The following is an 18,229-nucleotide window of genomic DNA, read 5'->3' as shown; positions in this document are numbered from 1 at the left end:
TCTTGATTATTGCAGTTTTTGAAATCAGGAAATGTGTATCTTCCAACTTTGTTTTTTCTCTTCAATATTGAAGAGAAATTATTGAATTTCTCTTCAATAACGTTTTGGCTATTCTGGGTTACATATGAATTGTAGGATGAGCCTGTCAATTTCTGGAAAGAAACAAAAAGAGAGGGGGGGGGAGGGAGGGAGGGAGGGAGGGAGGGAAAGAGAGAGGAAGAAGAAAGAAAGAAAGGAGAGCGAGAGCGAGAGCGAGAGCGAGAGCGAGAGCGAGAGCGAGAGCGAGAGAGAGAGAGAGAGAGAGAGAAAGAAAAAGAAAGAAAGAGAGGGAGGGAGGAAGAAAGAAAAGCTGGGATCTGGATAGGGATTGCATTGATTTCATTTTCAGATTGCTCATTGCTAGTGTATAGAGATACAATTTATTTTTGTATATTGATCTTATGTCCTGCCATATTTCTGAGCTTGTTTTAGCTTATATTCTTAATCATGATGCTTTACTGTTTACTCTGTTCAAGGCATTGTGTTAGATACTATAAAAAATACATAGATAAACAAGATAATGGTCCCTGTCCTGAATAAACTGACAGCCTAATTCAAGAAATAAGACATAAATCTAGTGAGTAAATAATAGCCCATCACAGCAATGTAAAGGGAAGTACAGAATTGACAAATGAACATTACAGATAATTAGAGCTGTAGCAAAGTTCAGGGGATGGAGAGATAATTCAAAGTTGCAGAGGTCAGGAAAAAACAGAGTAGGAAGGACTTGAAAGTTCTCTCTGTCCCGCCCTTCTTCCTTCTTCCTTTCTTTCCTCCTTTAGTTTTCTTGCTTCTTTTTCTCCCATCTCTCTCCCATCCTAACCTCTTTGAAAACATTAGTGAAACATAACCATAGTTAGTTATCATCATTTCTCAAACCTGTCTGATCATCAGCATCTCTTGACAAGCCTATTAAAAATACAGATTCCAGGGTTTCACCTCAGAACAACTGCATCATATCCTCAGAGGCCGAGGCATGGATGATGGCCTTAAATTTTTTATCAGGTAATTTTGATTTTCCGCCAGGTTTGGGAATCTCTGGATATGATTATAATAATGGTATCCAAATGGGCACCAATCCCTAGCTTCATTCCATTGCATGCGATCAAGGATCCTGACAAATCAAGGAGGTCACAAGCACACCTGAGTAAGAGAGTGTGTGTGTGAATCTGTGTAACAACGACTCCATGAATGGAAAACATTTCAAAGGGCAGACATTACTAAGAGGGCTCAGTAGTGACCTCTGCGTTTCCGGGGATGGCTTATCCCCATAAACAAACTTTTATTTTCAGCACTTGAGAATCCTAAAAATCTCAAAAGATCCTTCTGCTATGGAAGACGCTCAGAGTCATTGTTGGGACATGTGATATCCACTGTCCAGATTTCATAAATGATAACAGCGTGCCATGGTTCCTTAAGATTAACAATAAATAAATAAAACATTTTAGTTACAATGGTAGGTCCTTCCATCCCCTCTACCTAGAGATACCCAATCTCTTAAAGATTGTGGGAATCCTTCTCCCATGTTTTTATATTTTTACTACACAGCATATATGTTTTGGTTGTTTAAACATGTATATAAGTAGCATACATATTTTTCTGAAATTTGTGTTTTTTTCAATATCACGTTCTTGAAATGTATCCATGTGGTACTTGCAGAGCTAGTCCCTTCTTTATAAAATAGATATACTAGATAGCCCTGCAATATAGTCCCATCACACAAATGCTCTAGGATATATTCTGTGCGTAGATATTTATGCTCGTTTCTTGCTATTTCAAATCATGATACAATGAATTTACATATAGATACCTCATTGGGCACACGTGTGAGAGTTCTTCTAGACTGTATCTAGAATAGAAATTTCTAGGGAATAGAATATGCACATTCTCAACTTTATTCCATTGCTCTCTAGGTTACTTTCCGTAGTAGCCGAACTAATTTTCACTCTCATCAATGGTATGTGAGAATTTCTCTTTCCCGCATTCTAACCAACACTGTCAAGTTTAACCAACATGCCAGGACCCTACTTTCAGATTCTGGTAGGGTTGCTCTGGAGTGTGGTCTGAAACAGGCCCCAGGTGATGTGAACCACGAATATCACTGAGAGCCTCTGCCCCATGGATGTATGTATCCACAATCTAATATATGGATGTGAGAATTGTCACAGTGAGAATGCACTGTCACTTCGTTGGTGGCATGTGTTGGCTGCATTCAGATCCTTGAGGACAGGTAGAGAAGTATCATTGTCCAACATACCTTGCAGATGCATTTTGAATCAAACAGAGGTATGTGACGGACCAGTCCACTGGGTGGCACTTATGTGAAGCCCCCCCTTTGCCGGCTAGGCTGATGGGTGCTCGGGGGTCGCGTTCTCAAAGCTGTCTGGCCTCTCACGAGTTGTACGATGGGGCGTCAGTTGTCAGGGCTTGCTTCTGTGCCATCGCTTCGGGCAGGGCGCATGGAAGCGGTGTCTGCCAGCCCGCTGGGTGGTGTCACTGTATGCAGCATTTGTGGCTTTTTCAAAGCCCTGAGGAATCTGAGAAGCAAGTAAGGGAATGATGCATGAAAACAAAAGGCAGTGGAAAGAGTGACCAGCCAGCAGGCTCCAGCAGGCTAGAACTCTCTGTCCTTGTTATTACTGCTTTGTGAAAATGCCGCCGGCTTCCTGGCAAGGGCTGGAAGGTAGAGGCTTCTTGAGAAAACAAGGACAAGTGATGTGGATTTTGAGGCTGGAATCTGGTTTCCCAGCTTCCCCATTTTCCAGTGGAAGGTACAGGGTGAGGATGGGGAACCCTCGGCCCCCCTGGTAGGTTTAGGGCAGTCTTTCCCTCTCTCCTGGCTGCTTTCCCAAGGGTTTACTCCTCCCACTCATAACCAGCTCGGCTCTGGTCTCAGAGGCCTAGAAGGGCTGAGTGGGGGGAGAAGTTGGGCGGTGCCCGGGACAGAGCTGTTCCCCAAGGAGTGATCTGAAGGTCAGCGTAGGGGAGGGAAAAGGGCTTCAGCCATTATTCCCATTCAAGGGAACTTTGCCACAAAGAAGTGCCTCCTGGTTTGGGGCAATGAGACTAAGGGGTGCTTTCATTCCTTGCCTGCTTTCCTCTGAGCTATTTACGTCCAGGTATCACACACTTCCATAGGATAGCCCACTTCAGTTTTCAGAATGGAGGTTGAAACTCAGGAAAGGTAAGTGTGTTTACTACGGCTTCACTGCATGGTTCTCCAGACTCATCTTTATTGCCCTTGTTAGAGGTCAGCCTCTACTTTTCCTCCAGATAATCTCCTTTCTTTGATGCAAATCTAGATGCAAAGTAGGGAAGCAGTCAGCATTCTCCTCCTCTCTCACTATCCACCAGCTATGAGGATAATGAATAAAAATAGGGCTGGATACAACAGGGCTGAGCTGAGGGTGTGGTTTGCTTGGCAACAGCTCAGGAAAAGTTATTTCTCTTGGTTCCCAACGCTCTTGACTTCGCCTCTGCCTGATGAAGTCCTAAAAAAACTCAGCTTAAATGTGACCTTTTTTTGGTGAAACTCCCATCCATAGAGTTAATCATTTCCTTCTTTCTGGTCCCATAGCATTTTGTTCTTATAAAAAGCATTCATCATATTGTGTGACAATTACTTGGGATCATGCCTTAGTGTGTGTGTTTGTGTGTGTGTGTGTGTGTGTGTCCGGCATTTATGGACTGTACTTTATAACATAATCGTCCTTTGATAAATATTTATTGGATGAATCAAAGTTCCTGAGAGAGCACCAATATTCAGTTCTTAGATTTTCTTATTAATCCCCTGCCTTTTCCTACGGGTGAACTGCAGGGAGTTTCAACTCCACATGAAATGGAGCACATGGTAAAACTAAATGTAATTTTTTCCTAAGGTACTGCTCCAGCAGGAGTGGGTGTTTCAGATATATCATTTTGTTACAGGTACAGAAATTGTTTCTGGTAAACACTGCCATTATCATCTCTGAAAGGCATGTCTGTGGAAATTGCTATTTTCCATTTACAGATGGACAGATGGAAGCTTTCTTTCTCATTTACCAATTACAGAATATCCACTCTGTTCAAAGTACTGTGCTAGGATTTTCACAGGCTACAAAGATGTACAAGGCAGGGTTCTCGTTCTCAAAAGGAATGTTATAACCTGGTTAGGATGAAAAGGTATTTGTATGCAGAAGTCACTATAACTTGGGAACGTTTAAGTCGAATCCAAAGGAAGGGTCCAAAAAGAAGCACCAAAGGGGATGTAGAAGGGAGGCAAAAGAATTTCCAGCCAAGGTGACTGGGGACACATCATCCTGGTCAGCACGGCATTCGAGATGAATACAGTTTGTGCTGGTATTTCTTCATTTGGCCCCTGTGTTAGTTTCCGGTGACAGCCTTAACAAATTACCACAAACTGGGTGGCTTAAAACAATAGAATTTTTGCTTTCTCACAGCCCTGGAGTCCAGAAGTTCAAAATCAAGGTTTTGGCAGGGCCACGCTCCCTCCGAAGGCTCTAGGGGAGAGTCTGTTCCTCGCCTCTTCCAGTTTCTGATGGCTCCAGGCTTTCCTTGGCTTGTGGCCACTTCACTCTAATTTCTGATTATGTTGGTCGTATTGCCTCCCCTTCTTAGTTTTCAAAACTCCCCTCCTTCTCTTTTATTAGGGTACAAGTGAGTGCACTTAGGGCCCATGAAAATAAACTACGATAAGCTCGTCTACTCGGGATTCTGAATTGGATCACATCTTACAAGCTAATATTCTCAGGTTCCAGGTATTAGGGCATGGACACATTTTTTGGGGGAGGGGCCACTAGTCAGCCCATGACAGCCCCTTATGCTTCTCTGCCCTGCTCTGTGACCCATGAAGCTGTTACCCACGGATGACATCCCCTGGGCTCTATCTACTGCCCTCTGGCTTACTGTGGGGTTTGGCCAGTAGGAGGCATCAGAAAGTATCAGAGGAGGAAAAAAGGGTTGATATATTTCTTCTTTCCTCCCTGCTTTTTAGCACCATGGTTCTGGCAGCAGCTATGCCCCTTCATGGTCCCTAGCTCTTTCTAGACTCCCATCACATTATTTCCTCCCCTCGTCTCTTCAGCCCTGAGCTTCCATTCTTGCTAGGCTTTGGGTGCCTCAATGTTGCTCCTACCTTCCCTAACCATACATCCTTCCCTGGGAACAGTGTCTTCATCCAATTCCTTTCAAAACCCAAGGTGAGTGTGCCTTTCGTTTCCTGCTATGATACTGACTGATACAGAGACTGGGAGGCAAACATTTGATCTCCAGGACAGAGAGACTCAGGTTCCCTCAATCTCTGTTTATGGAATGACTAGTGGGGCCTGGAAGGTGACGCAGCACACAATACAGCCATAGCAGCTGGGTTATCTTGTGGCTTCTTCAGCAGTAATTACCCGTTGCTCTGTACTCTAATTATCTGCTATCATTGTGACTCTGTTTCCGCTGCCCTTGCTACTGAGTACTTTCCAGTCTTTTCTCTATCTCACAGCTTCTATTGCTTCATGGTTTCTGAGGCCACGTGATCACATTCTTCCTTCCCTCTATGTATCTTTTAGCTTCTCCCTAAAAGATACACAGAGGGAAGAAGAACGTTAATTGGCGACTCCCTCCCTGTATTTCATATTCAACTCCCCCAAAGGACCTGACTGGTTTGGCTGCCCCCATCCAGTGCAGGCTGTTAGGCAGAGATTCCTTGATAAGCCATCACGTCAGCAAAGGATTTTTGCCCTAGGTTAGGCGCCTACTTGTTTGGAACGGCAGGATAAGTTGATACATAATTTGGTGTCCCGTCTATTAAAAATCCCTGGGAGGTGGTTATGGATGTGGCAGCGATTCTGGTACTTCCTGGGGGGGGAAAAGGGGGTACCCAAAACCCATAAGTACTTCTGTTTTCTAATTCAATAGCTGAGGTCTGGTGGTCTTAGAAAAGTGCAACCTATGTTTGGGAAAAGCAAGCAGCTCAGAATACTGGGTGGTGTAATTCAAATAGAGAACCTTTATAGTTGGTATTAAAGCTGGAAATGGAGGTCACAAGAGTTTGCGGATGGCCTTGAGTGAAGATTAGTTTTAGCAGGAACGTGACACATTATTCTATGGGCAGTGAAAAGTTAACTGAAGAAAAAAGTTAACATGGCAGAGCAAGATAAAATCAGTTTTTAGGACTATTGATCTGATGGCAATGGTATTCCGATGAGATCAGAAGTAGACGAATGTGGAAACAGAAAGACAAATTAGGAAGGTGTTCTAATAGTCCAAGTGAGGAATCCAGACCAGGGCAAGATTACAAAGGAAGGGCAAAGCTAGTTGTGAGATACTCAGGACATGAGTGGATTTAGGATTGATGGTAGTTTTGAGCTACTGGTTCAGAAATTGTTTACCACCCAGGATCCTTTCAATTATTTTTATTTTCTTTCAAATAAACTGCACCTTTTTGGAGGAATGAGTGAATTCTATCAAATATACCAATAAAACTGACAGTATTATTATGTCTTGGAAGTTTAGTTTTGAGCCAAGAGAATTTAGGAAGTGGTGGATCCATTGAGAGAGACGGTGTCTGGATATCTTAGCCTATGTTTTCTAGAACAATAGAACTCAAACCAAGAATTCACGCTAATGTTTTATTTAGGAGATGAAATCCTAGGGTAGTAAAAAGGAAGAAAGACAGAGAAAGACAGGAAGCAACGCAAGATGATGTATGGGCAATCTGCTGAGACATAGGTATGCCAGCGTGTCCATGCAGAATATCTCTAGACACTCTATATGGTTCAAACAAGCTCAGGTCAATTCTGAGGGGGAGACAGGGAAAGGAATCCATCCTTATGATTCCCTCCCATATCCTATTTCCCACTGATCAAAATTGACCACACCAGGAGTTACTTTCCTCATATGTTGCCATTGTTTGTCTCTCAGCAAGCTACAGGCAATGTTCTATGGTATGGTCTTTAATCCTGGTTGGGGAGTAGGCAGAGAAGCCAGAAATTCACAACATGTAGCTGTTGAGACAGATTGTTTAGTGGCAGTTAAGCGGGAGGGCCAGGCTGGGCAAGTGTCAGATGAGGTAGCAGGACTACATGGAACCAAACAAAGCAAGGCAGCTGCAGTAGTGGCTGAGACAGAATAAGGAACTGAGGATTTTTAAAAATTTATTTATTTAAGTATAGTTGGCATACAATCTTAGATTGGTTGTATTTGTTTCAGGTGTACAATTTAGTGATTCAACATTTTTATACCTTACAAGGTGATCACCCCACTAAATCTAGTAAAATTGTGTCACTGTGCAAACTTATCGCAATATTATTGACTAGGTTCCTCTTCTCCTTCTCACCGTTCACCTCACCCCTTTCCTTCTGGTAATGATCCCTTGGGTCTATGTTATGAGTCCATTTTCCTTTTGCTTGCTTGTTTTGTTTTATTTTTAGGTTTCCACGTATAAGTGAAACCATACAGTATTTGTCTTTCTCTGCTGGACTTACAAAGGTTTGACAATTAAGTTCACGAACTTATCCTAAAAAAAGTGCTACATACCTCATTGCTGAATATCACAATGGTCACCTTCGAAGTACTCCCCTTGGGAAGCTATGCACTGATGCCAGTGCCTAGTCCACCCCTCAAAGCAATTTTGGAACTCTTTTTCTGGAATGGCCATCACAGCTGTTGTCATATTACCTCGATGTCCTGAATGTCATCAAAATGTCTTCCTTTCAATATTTTCTTTATCTTCGAGTAAAGAAAGAAGTCACTGGGGGCAAGGTCAGGTAAGTAGAGAGGATATTCCAATAAAGTTATTTGTTTACTGGCTAAAAACTCCCTCCCAGACAGTGCCGTGTGAGCTGGTGCATTGTCGTGATGCAAGAGCCATGAATTGTTGGCGAAAAAGTTCAGGTCGTCTCACTTTTAGTCTAACTTTTTCATGCAGCCTTTTCAGCACTTCCAAATAGTAAACTTGGTTAACTGTTTGCCCAGTTGGTACAAATTCATAATGAACAATCCCTCTGTTTTCAAAAAAGGTTAGCAACATCGTTGCAACAAGTTCGCGAACTTAATTGTCAGACCTCGTATATATGCACCACATCTTTTTTATCCATTCACTATTGATAGATATCTAGGTTGCTAGGTTGCTTCCGTATCTTAGCTATTACTACCGTGTTTCCCTGAAAATAAGACCTAGCCAGACAATCAGGCTCTAATGCGTCTTTTGGAGCAAAAATTAATATAAGACGCAGTCTTATTTTACTATAAGACAGGGTTAATATAATATAATATAATATAATATAATATAATATAATATAATATAATATAATATAATATAATACCGGGTTTTGTATTAATTTTTTCTCCAAAAGACTCACTAGAGCTGATTGTCTGGCTAGATCTTATTTTCGGGGAAACACGGTAGTAATGTTGCAATGAATATAAGGGTGCGTATATCTTTTCGAATTAGTGTTTTTGTTTTCTTTGGATAAATATCCAGAAGTGGAATTGCCGGGTCGTATGGCATATATATTTTTAGTTTTTTGAGGACTCTCCATACTGGAACTGAGGATTTGAGAGATGATGATGAGAGAATCTGATGAGGCACATAAGATGTGTCTGATAAACTCAACAGAACAAGAAAGGTCAAGACTGAAACTTGCAGTTATGTCCAACAGGCAGTTGGAAATTCAGAACTAGAGCTGCCTCCAGAACGTCAGTGTTTTGAAGGTTACAGAAGGAATAACCACAGAGAATTATATTCCTAGGCAGCATAGACTATATGAGTAGGAACATGGGCTTCGGAGACAGGAAGAGCTGCACTTATGTCACAGCAGCACATGGTCTTGGGCAATTTACTTAATCCCTTTAAGCCTTGGTTTACTATATAGCTCGTGCTTACAAAGCGTTTGGCCGATGCTAGGCATACAGTAAATGCTAAATAAATGGTGGCAATTATTATGATCATTAATGTCATCCTTGGATGACTGTGTAATCTTCCCAAAGCTTTCTCTTCTCCAGGCTGACTCTGCTGGAGCTTTTCCTAAGTGCTCCTTGAGCAGGGCGGGTGGTGTGAGCCAGGGTCCTTGAGATCCTCTTAAAGGCAGTTGCCTCTGGGTCACTTGGCACTTGAGGTCGTAGAGTCCTTGTGAAGGTTGGTGGCCCACCTCAGGGTGCTGACACATTAAGACCCAAGAAGGCAGCAACACTAACTCATCACCTTCGGTAGGTAGATGGGACATATCTTCCATAGTCCACTTGCTCCTATACATTTTTTTCCCCTTCAAAGTAGGACAACTAAGCTCTTTGGATAATACTTTGCCTTGGTGCCCCCAAGAAAGCACAGCCAAGTACATACCGTGTTTCCCCGAAAATAAGACCTAACTGGAAAATAAGCCCTAGCATGATTTTTCAGGATGACATCCCCTGAAAATATTCCCTAACTCATCTTTAGGAGCAAAAATGAATACAAGACCCGGTCTTATTTTCGGGGAATCCAGTAAGTGTTGCTAAATCCACACAATAAAGTGGTTCTTGTATGACTTAAAAAACAAAAGCGTTTACCCTTAGACAAATGGTATTTGATGGGAGATCATCTCTAAATTATACATATGCAATTTTCTTTGTTCCCGTACATTGAGAGTCTTTTGACTTTATCTAAGTATATTAAATGCTAAGAGTAGTACACACTGAAAGCACATACATGTTTTGGAAATTTCTGGAATCCCAAAAACAAACACACATCATTCTTCTGTTCAAAACCCACATCACTCAGAATAAAACAAACCCAAATCCTTCCCAGTGGCCTTTAACAACCTATGGGATCTGGTCCCCAGTCATCAGACCTCATCTGTCACTACAAAGAGGCAGGACACCAACCTGGGTGCTTCAAAGCACCCAAAGTCTTTAGAGATAGATTACCTGAGCTGCAGTCTCTGCTCCAGAACTGGATGGTTACATGATTTGGGGGGCAGTTATTTCACTTTCCTGTGCTTCAGTTTTCTCATCTGGAAAAGAGAACAGTATTCACTTCACATAGTGGATTAGATACTATTGTTTAAGTGCTTAGACTAGTGCTACTAGTGAGGCTATTTCAGTGTTTGTTAAATAAATGAAACCCTTCCCATCATTCGTTGCACTCCAGCCTCACTGGCCTCCTTGCTGTGCCCCCTGCAGGCCAAGCACCCTCCTGCCCAAGGGCCTTGGTGTTTCTTGTTCTCCGACACGGCCACACGACCCATTTCTTCACCTTCTTCAAATCCTTGCTCCAATGTCACCTTTGAAACGACGACAACCCTATTTGAAATTGCAGGCTCCTCCTCTGCACCCCTGCTTCATTTCTTTTTCTCATTAGCACCTACCTACTCCCAATATTCTCTATAATTTGCAAATGTATTTGTTTTTCTCCTGTCTCCCCCTAACTAGAAGGCAAACAAGGGCAGGAATGTTGGTTTTATTCTTTGATGTATCCCAAATGCCTGGAACACTGCGTGGGTCATAGAAGGTGTTCCCTACCATCTATGGAATGAATAAGGGCACTCTTTTCTCAGGTGAACAAGTTGAGCCTATTTTGAAGATTGATTTGTAAATGAGCTTCCTCCTGTGTACGTAAAGTGCAAAAGAGCTCCCTGAAAGTTGTTCTCTTAAGTTGAATAGATACGATCTCCTTCCCACACTATGGTTTAAGAAATTGATTACCAAACTGGTTTTTCTTTTTTTCAAAGATATTTAAAGATAAACTTTAGCTGAAACTTAGGTCAAGCTATCTTTACTTCCTAATGAGCATGTTCTGAATTAAGGAGCTTGATCGACTCCTGATTAATTGCTGGTGGACTTTATGGCACTGTCATTTATCCAACATGACCTAGAAGTCATGGCCTGTCATCAGGATGGAAAGAAGAGAATAAACACCTACTTTAGGTTAGGTGAGCTGCTGTGCTCAAACCTGTGAAGCAAATATCATCATGGCCATAGTACAGATAAACAAACCAAAGCCTACAGAGGCTCCAGGTCACATACCTAATAAGAGATAGAGCCAAGATTCAAACCATCAGTTTGCAAAATCTATGCTCTTTCCAGTATCTCACTTTAAGCCTCAGATTTCTCATTTGTAATCTATAGTAACATTACATGGACATAGTTATTATGATCATCAAAATGACGTATGTCCAGCAGAGTGCTCAATAAATGAGAGCTTTTTTAAAAAAAAAATTTATGGCCATACTTTAGGAATGACGGTGATACTTTTTCCACGGGGACAATCACATAGCCTCCCTAGGGAGAAAAACGTGAGCCCTAACTGATCTGGACAGCAGAAGTCGGTCCCATGGGATAGATTAGTGAGAGTGGTCACATTTTTGAAAGAAGAATTTTAAATTTAGTAAAAGTTTAAATACTTATTATGCTTTTCTTCTTTAAGAGTTGACTTTATGGGCTCTCACTAGCCAAATATGAGACCATTTGATCACCAAAATTTTGTGTGTATGCTTGTATAAAAATGATGATAAAAGAGAAAGGCACACATTCAAAGTGATTTAAAAAAGCGGTGGGGGAGGGAAAAAATACGAGATGGGGGAGAAACAGGAAAACAAACCCTTCTTTTTTACAGAAGAATGACAGCTAATACATATTGAAGAAATGATGAGACCTAAGAAAAATATCGTTTTGCAATCCCCAATGTAATAACTGATTCAATCAAGGATTATCAATGGATGATAAAACCTTTCGGTGAAGGGTTGATAGGTGTTATGGGTTGAATTATTTCCCAAGAAAAGGTATGTTGAAGTTGTAAACCCAAGGACCCTCGAATGTGATCTTATTCAGAAATAGGGTCAGAATCGATATAATTAGTTAAAATGATCATCATATTCCAGAAGGATGAGACCCTAATCCCATATAACTGGTGTCCTTATAAGAAGATGGATGGTCCGGTGAAGACACAGAGACACAGGGAGAATGCCATGTGAAGATGGAAGCTGAACTGAAGTGCTACAGTGGCAAGCCAAGGACTAACTGGGGCTACCAGACACTGGAAGTGGCAGGGAAGGATTCTCCCCTGTGGTTTCAGAGGGAGCCCTGCTAAACTTACATTGTTTACATACTTCCAGCCTCCAGAACTGTGAGACAATACATTTCTGTTGGTTTAAGTCACCCAATTTGTGGGTATTTTGTGACAGCAGCCCTAGGAAACTAATACAGTGGTGAAAAGGATAGAAACAGTCTCACCCCACAGATAAGAAAGAAAGAGCTTTCCCAAAGAGAGCTTTGCAGGTTACCACTTAATCAAGTTATCAAACTTAACATCACTAATAGTGGGACAACCTGACATTATGTACCGCTTGACATGATGCAACAAGAGGTACAGAATATCACCGTGATAGACTGATGGCAATAGGCCTAGATTCTTTCCTGTCCTCATCCACACCCCTTGCAATGTGTCTGCAGCAACTCCCATTGAGGTAGAGTTCATTTCTCTACCACTTGAATCTCGGCTGGCTTTTTACCTTCTTTGGCCAACATAATGCCGTGGAAGTGACAGAGTGCCAATTCTAAGCCTAGACTTTAGAAGACCTTGCATGCTTCCACTCTCTTTCAGACCCCTGTTGCTTCCATGAGAACAGCCAGAGCTAGCCTGCTAAGTGTGCTAGATGAATGGAGCTGAGCCCAGCCATCCTAGACCAGCCAGCCCCTACTCAATCTTCCAAATGACTGCAGATCCATAAATGAGTCTGGCCCAAATCAGCTGAGCCCAACCCAGATCAGCAAAAGGGCCCAGCCAATGGTTGTTAATATTATGCCACCTACTGCGTTTTCAGGCGCATTGTTACGCAGCAATAGCTAACCGTTACAGTGACGTATGTAATACTCCTGTCAAATATGTTTAAATGGAAACTAATCATGAGAAAACAATCAGAAAAACCTCGACTGTGGGACACTGCATTACAACTGCCCTGGACACTACAAGTCAATGTCATGAAAACATCAACAACAACAAAGTGAGGAGACTGTTCTAGATAGACTACAACAAAATTTTTCGATGTCAGCACTAACTGACATTTTGAACCAGATAATTCTTTGTTGTAGGGGCTTGTCATGTGTATTGTGGGATATTTAGCAGACATCTGGGTCCCCATCCACTAGATGCCAATAGCACCTCTAATTGTAACAATCAAAAGTATCTCCAGGCATTGCTAAATATCTGCTTCGGGGCACTGGACTGGAGAGACAGAATCAAATTCAATGTATGGACCTTGTTAAGGTCTTGCATCCAACAAAAGGATATGGTGACAAAAAACATTTGGGACAATTAGAGAAATTTGAATGTGGAATTAGACAAATTGAATTGTTAATTTTCCTAGGTCTGAAAATGGTATTGAAGTTATGTAGGTGAATGCTTTATTCTTAGGAGATGTATGCTGAATTATTTTGAGTGAACTGTCACAAAGTACTCAACCTACTTCCAAAGGCTTCAATGGATAAAAATGTACATTTATAGGAAGAGATAAAGCAAAGGTGACAAAACGTTAACAATTGGTGAATCTAGGTGATGAGTATAGGAGCATTCATTGTATTATTCTTTCAACCTTTTGGGTTTGAAAGTTTTCAAAATAAAAAGTTGGGGGTAACTTTTTAAAAGTTAATCTCATCTCCACTGCCTGACGCCTTAGTAATTTAATGTGATGCAAAGAGCAGGCTTGCTCTAAACAAATCTAGGTGCTTACTCTGTGTTGCCCAGACAATGAGCTAGCTCAAACCAGGTATGGGGGGTTGGGGCTGAGGAAAAGGTCTGCTCCCAGCCTGAGGAACTACGGAAGCTCAGCTACCCATGGGACCACTGGCCTCCCTTCTCTTGTGTAACATCCCACAGAACCAAAAGTCTAGGTGCTGGGCAGCTTGTGTGTGTTTCCCAGACAACTCTGGTAAACAGCTGGCACCAAAATCCAGGCTGTCTGGTGCCAAGACAGTTTGACTTTTCCATTCACTGATAAGGCTACTCTCACACTAATTCTATACAAGAAGGAGATCAAAAGAAGGGCAAAGTTCCCTTTCCTGGAACACAAACCATTCTGTGAGGCCAGCAGGTCAGCCAGGGACAATAAGAGGTTGGGGTCTCCATGCCCTTCCTTCTCTCAATGACCTTGACATTGTAAGTTTCCTCTTTCCACAGTAAAACCTAGTATGTTAACCTATATCATATGACGCAGTGGAATTCAAATCAAGCCCTGGTACATTAAAGTGGCAACTGTAAAGAGACCAATCTTGTAAGAGAACTAATATTTAAAACACAGACAAAACTCAGAAACCAAAAAGGAAACTATTGATCAATGCTTTAGTGTAAAACATTTAAAACTTTTATGTGATAAAAATAAATATGGCAACAAGAAAACATGGTAAGAGCAAAAGACAAATGGCACAGAAGAAAAAATTGTTTGCAGCCCAAGAGAAAAGGTGCTTATTTCTTTTTTTTAGAAAGAGATCTTAGTTTTATGACAGAAAACACATGAACAGAAAAATAGGCAAAGAATATGAACAAATACTTCATCAAGAACATAAGAATGGCAAAACTACTTGAAAAAAAACAAAACATCACTTCATTGATGCTCAGAAAAGTGCAAATCACAGTATGTGGTATCATTTTTACCTATCGGGTTAACAAAAAGTTGAAAGTTTGATAAAACTCAGTTTTGGTAGGGTTATCAATAAACTTATACTGTTGATGGAAAGGAACCGTTTACTAAGGGTTACAATTTGGGACTATCTAGGCCAACCTTCAATGTACATTTATTTTGACCGAGCCATCTCATTTAAAGGAATTTATCCTATAGCTAAAGTCATACAAGTTACCAATGACATATGTGTAAGGATATTCATGGAAAAATTGTGTATAATAACAAAAAATAGATATGATTTCAATGTTCCTCAGCGGAGCAATGGTTAAATAAATTATGGCACATCCACTGATGAAAAGATCTTACAAGATCTGTATCTGCTGACACAGAAATTTTTTTGATACATTATTAGATGAATAAAGCAAAGTATAGGTGTTTATGAAAACTCTCTCTTCCTCCTGTGTCTCTCTCCTTCCCTCTCACACGACCACCACACTCACAACGCTTCTGACACCAGATGTGTGGGAATTTTTCCCACACGAAGAAATTCTCTGTGACATCATCTGGGTGTCTTACAATTTAATTAAACGCTGACACTATCTACCTGGAGATCCACAGGTTAAGGGCTCAGTCCCAGAAGACTGCTCCCCAATTCAGATGCCAATCTCAAACAGTAGGTCCCCGAGTTACCCACAAATTCTGTCTGACTTGGCTACAAATCGGCAGTTCCCATGATCTCATCCCCCTTGGATTTGAGTATTTGCGAGAACAGCTCACAGAACTCAGGGAAACACTCACTTATATTTTCCAGTTTATGATATAATAAAGGATGTAGATGAACAGCCAGATGAAGAGATAATTGGGCGAGGTCTCGGAGGGTCCCCAGGGCAGGAGCTTCTGTCCTGTGAAGTTAGGGGGCTGTGGTCACCAATCCAGAAGCTCTCGGAATCCTCCACTACTGGGGTTTTTATGAAGCCTTCATCACATAGGCATCATCAGTGATTAAGTCCATTTCCAGCCCTTCGCCTCTGTCTGAAAATTGGGGCTGGGCCTGGAAATTCCAAGCTTCTAATCATAACTTGGTCTTTCAGGGGACCAGCCCCCCTCCCCACCCAGGAGCCATTAAGGAGCCCACATCACTACAACAAAAGACACTCCTATCAGGAAGTTCGAAGGGATTTAGGAACACTGAGTCAGGGAGCAGGTATTCGAACAAAAAAAATGCTCCTAGTCTCTTATCACTTAAGCATTTACAAGGGTTTTAGTTCTATGCCAGGACCTGGGGGCAGACAGAGACCAATGTATATATTTTCTATTACCTCATTATAGGACACTATACATTATATGATCTGCTTTGTGTAAAAATGGTGTATAAATTATATATGCTATGTAGAAAGAATACACAAGAAATAGTTAACAGTGCGTACCTTGGTAAGAGTGGGAAGGGATGTTTTTCTTTCCATTTTAAACTTTGTTGACCTTTGAATTTATTTTTATGTTGGTGCCTTACTTTTACAGTGAAATAAAAATACATAGTAGGTCCTCAATATTGTCAGTAGATTCTGGGAGTTTAAGTGAAAAAATGTATAACGAAACCAATATTACCACAGGCTAACTGATATAAATGAGAGTGAAGTTCCTAAGGCATCTCATCAACGTTATAATGAAACGATGTTGAACAAAACAACATTATTCGAGGACCTACTGTACATAGATTATGCATTAAAAAATTTTTTTTTTCAAAATGTCAACCGGTGCCCCTTCTAATACTTTTGCAGAAAATATTTTAATTACTGAAACAGGATGAGACTGTATGTGGGCAAATTGATTTTAGGTGGGGATGCAAATAATATTGAGCCATTGTACCTAGGTGTATGATATGTAGAACCCGGACAGACGGAATCAGAGCAGCTCCCCACTTTAAAAGAAGCAGGCTCAGGTCATTCACCATTCTGAAATTGCTCAGGCCAAGCCTTCAGCAAGACTCCTACTTGAAAGTCCAGCAAGGATAAAGCAATATGATTGGAAATTTTCTTTCTCCTTCTCCCTTTTCCCCTTTCTTCTGAGTTCCTTCAGGTACATAGAAGATACAAACAAGATTCAGAAGTACTGAGATATAAAGAAAATTTGCAAAGGTGCCTGGATGGTTCTGGCTCTTTATAAACGCACCATATTCTGGCTGATGCGCTTTAAAACACCCAAGGTACTGATCTGAGAGGACAGCCTCTATGAGGGGAACATTTTCTGTTCCTAGTGAAGTGGCACATTCAGTCCTTGGTGCAGGCTCACTTCGTTCCTATTAGTCATTTCACAGCTGCATCCTGGGAAGAGAGAAATCTCAAATGCTTCTGACTGATTTTGCAAGTAAACTAAAAACAAGGCCTTCCCTCTTTTCTCACAGTTCCTGTGTGTTTACAAATTTCAAGTCCATAAAGCTTGTCTGGATAATTCTCTTAAATGTTTCAGTTGTCTGCAGACCTCTCAACCTGGTTTGCTCTCTACTTGTACCTAGATTTGTTCCCTAATGTAGCAGGTGGATGCTGGGTCACCCATCCTAGCTTGTCATTGAATGGATGGTGCAATTTTTGCTTGAGTGGTTTATGATTCTAAGGTTGTTCCAGGACCACTTAAAAACACAGGTCAACTACCAAGTGAGATACTGGATTTGATCAAGGTTTGTTTATTTTTTAGGTTGTTTAAGGACATTATATGAATGCACAAATTTGTTATTGTAGAGTTGCTATGAATACTGAAGATGCACATATGAGATTATTATTGTAGGTTGGTTCATGACAGCTGGCCCTGATTTAGTTATTTCCTCAAGAAGACACTTTGAACAATTATTTAAATGACTCCCCTCTGCAATTACAGTAATAATGATGATGATGATTTTGCAACTGAATATGCAATTCAGGGTGCATACACTCAACTACTGTTTTTAGCTTGTTTCTCTTTTCACATTGATGTCAGCTGCTGTTTTGGGATTATTGGGGAACAGGGTACCACTTTTCTATTGAGGGTCACTGAACTACGTCCATGAAGAAAGTAATCGATGGCCAATACAGGCAGTTATAGGAAAAATAATTATTCTAGTTAGTATTTAAGGAGTGCTAACTATAAGCAAGTGTTTTTTTTCTCCATGGAGAAATACAGCATTGTCAGAACTCACCTGCTTTTAAAATTAACAACAAACTACCTTATTTAATATATAAATATCTGACAATGGTTTTGTTCTACAGTATAGTCAGGTAAGGAGTTGTAAGTGGGAATGATGATGAAATAGAGGAGAGAGGTGTGTGTGGGGGTCAGGGGCGAGAACAGAGAGCAAAAAAATGGATTCAGATGCAGAAGGAATAGGGTGGTACACAGAGTAATGGAATGTAAACAAGGGGTGACGGGAATCAGACAGAAAGTCAGTGATAGGAGAGTTGGTGAAGGAGACAGGTAGGAAGAGAGACACATGGGTAAAGGAGGAGGAGAGGAAAAAGACTGAGTGTGGGGGATTTTTTTTAAAAAGCATTCATGTTTGTTTTTTAAGATGAATGTGGGATTCTAGAGCATGGCATTTATATCACTATCACTTGTGACCAACTCTCTTGGAAATACCG

The 18,229-nt window shown here is 41.1% G+C and overlaps 1 protein-coding gene and 1 long non-coding RNA gene across 8 annotated transcripts in view; one reads left to right on the top strand and one right to left on the bottom strand.

The window, feature by feature from the left end:
* Positions 1–18,229, top strand: part of MKLN1 (muskelin 1) — a 283,551-nt gene that overhangs the window by 117,437 nt on the left and 147,885 nt on the right. The window lies entirely within an intron of this gene.
* The window catches only part of LOC109457907 (uncharacterized), an 80,031-nt gene that overhangs the window by 50,864 nt on the left and 10,938 nt on the right, over positions 1–18,229 (bottom strand). For 2 of the 3 annotated variants that reach the window (XR_012490433.1, XR_002139120.2), the window contains exons 3-4: positions 9,934–10,019; positions 2,297–2,576 (exon numbers count right to left, since the gene is read on the bottom strand). This is a non-coding gene — a long non-coding RNA (uncharacterized LOC109457907). The remainder of the gene's footprint in view (positions 1–2,296; positions 2,577–9,933; positions 10,020–18,229) is intronic. The other variant, XR_012490434.1, reaches the window with a different exon arrangement.

The sequence above is a fragment of the Rhinolophus sinicus genome, linkage group LG11, assembly GCF_036562045.2.
Source record: "Rhinolophus sinicus isolate RSC01 linkage group LG11, ASM3656204v1, whole genome shotgun sequence".
NCBI lineage: Eukaryota > Metazoa > Chordata > Mammalia > Chiroptera > Rhinolophidae > Rhinolophus > Rhinolophus sinicus.
Note: the sequence above shows the minus strand (reverse complement) of the source record. Positions and strands in the feature narration are given on the sequence as shown.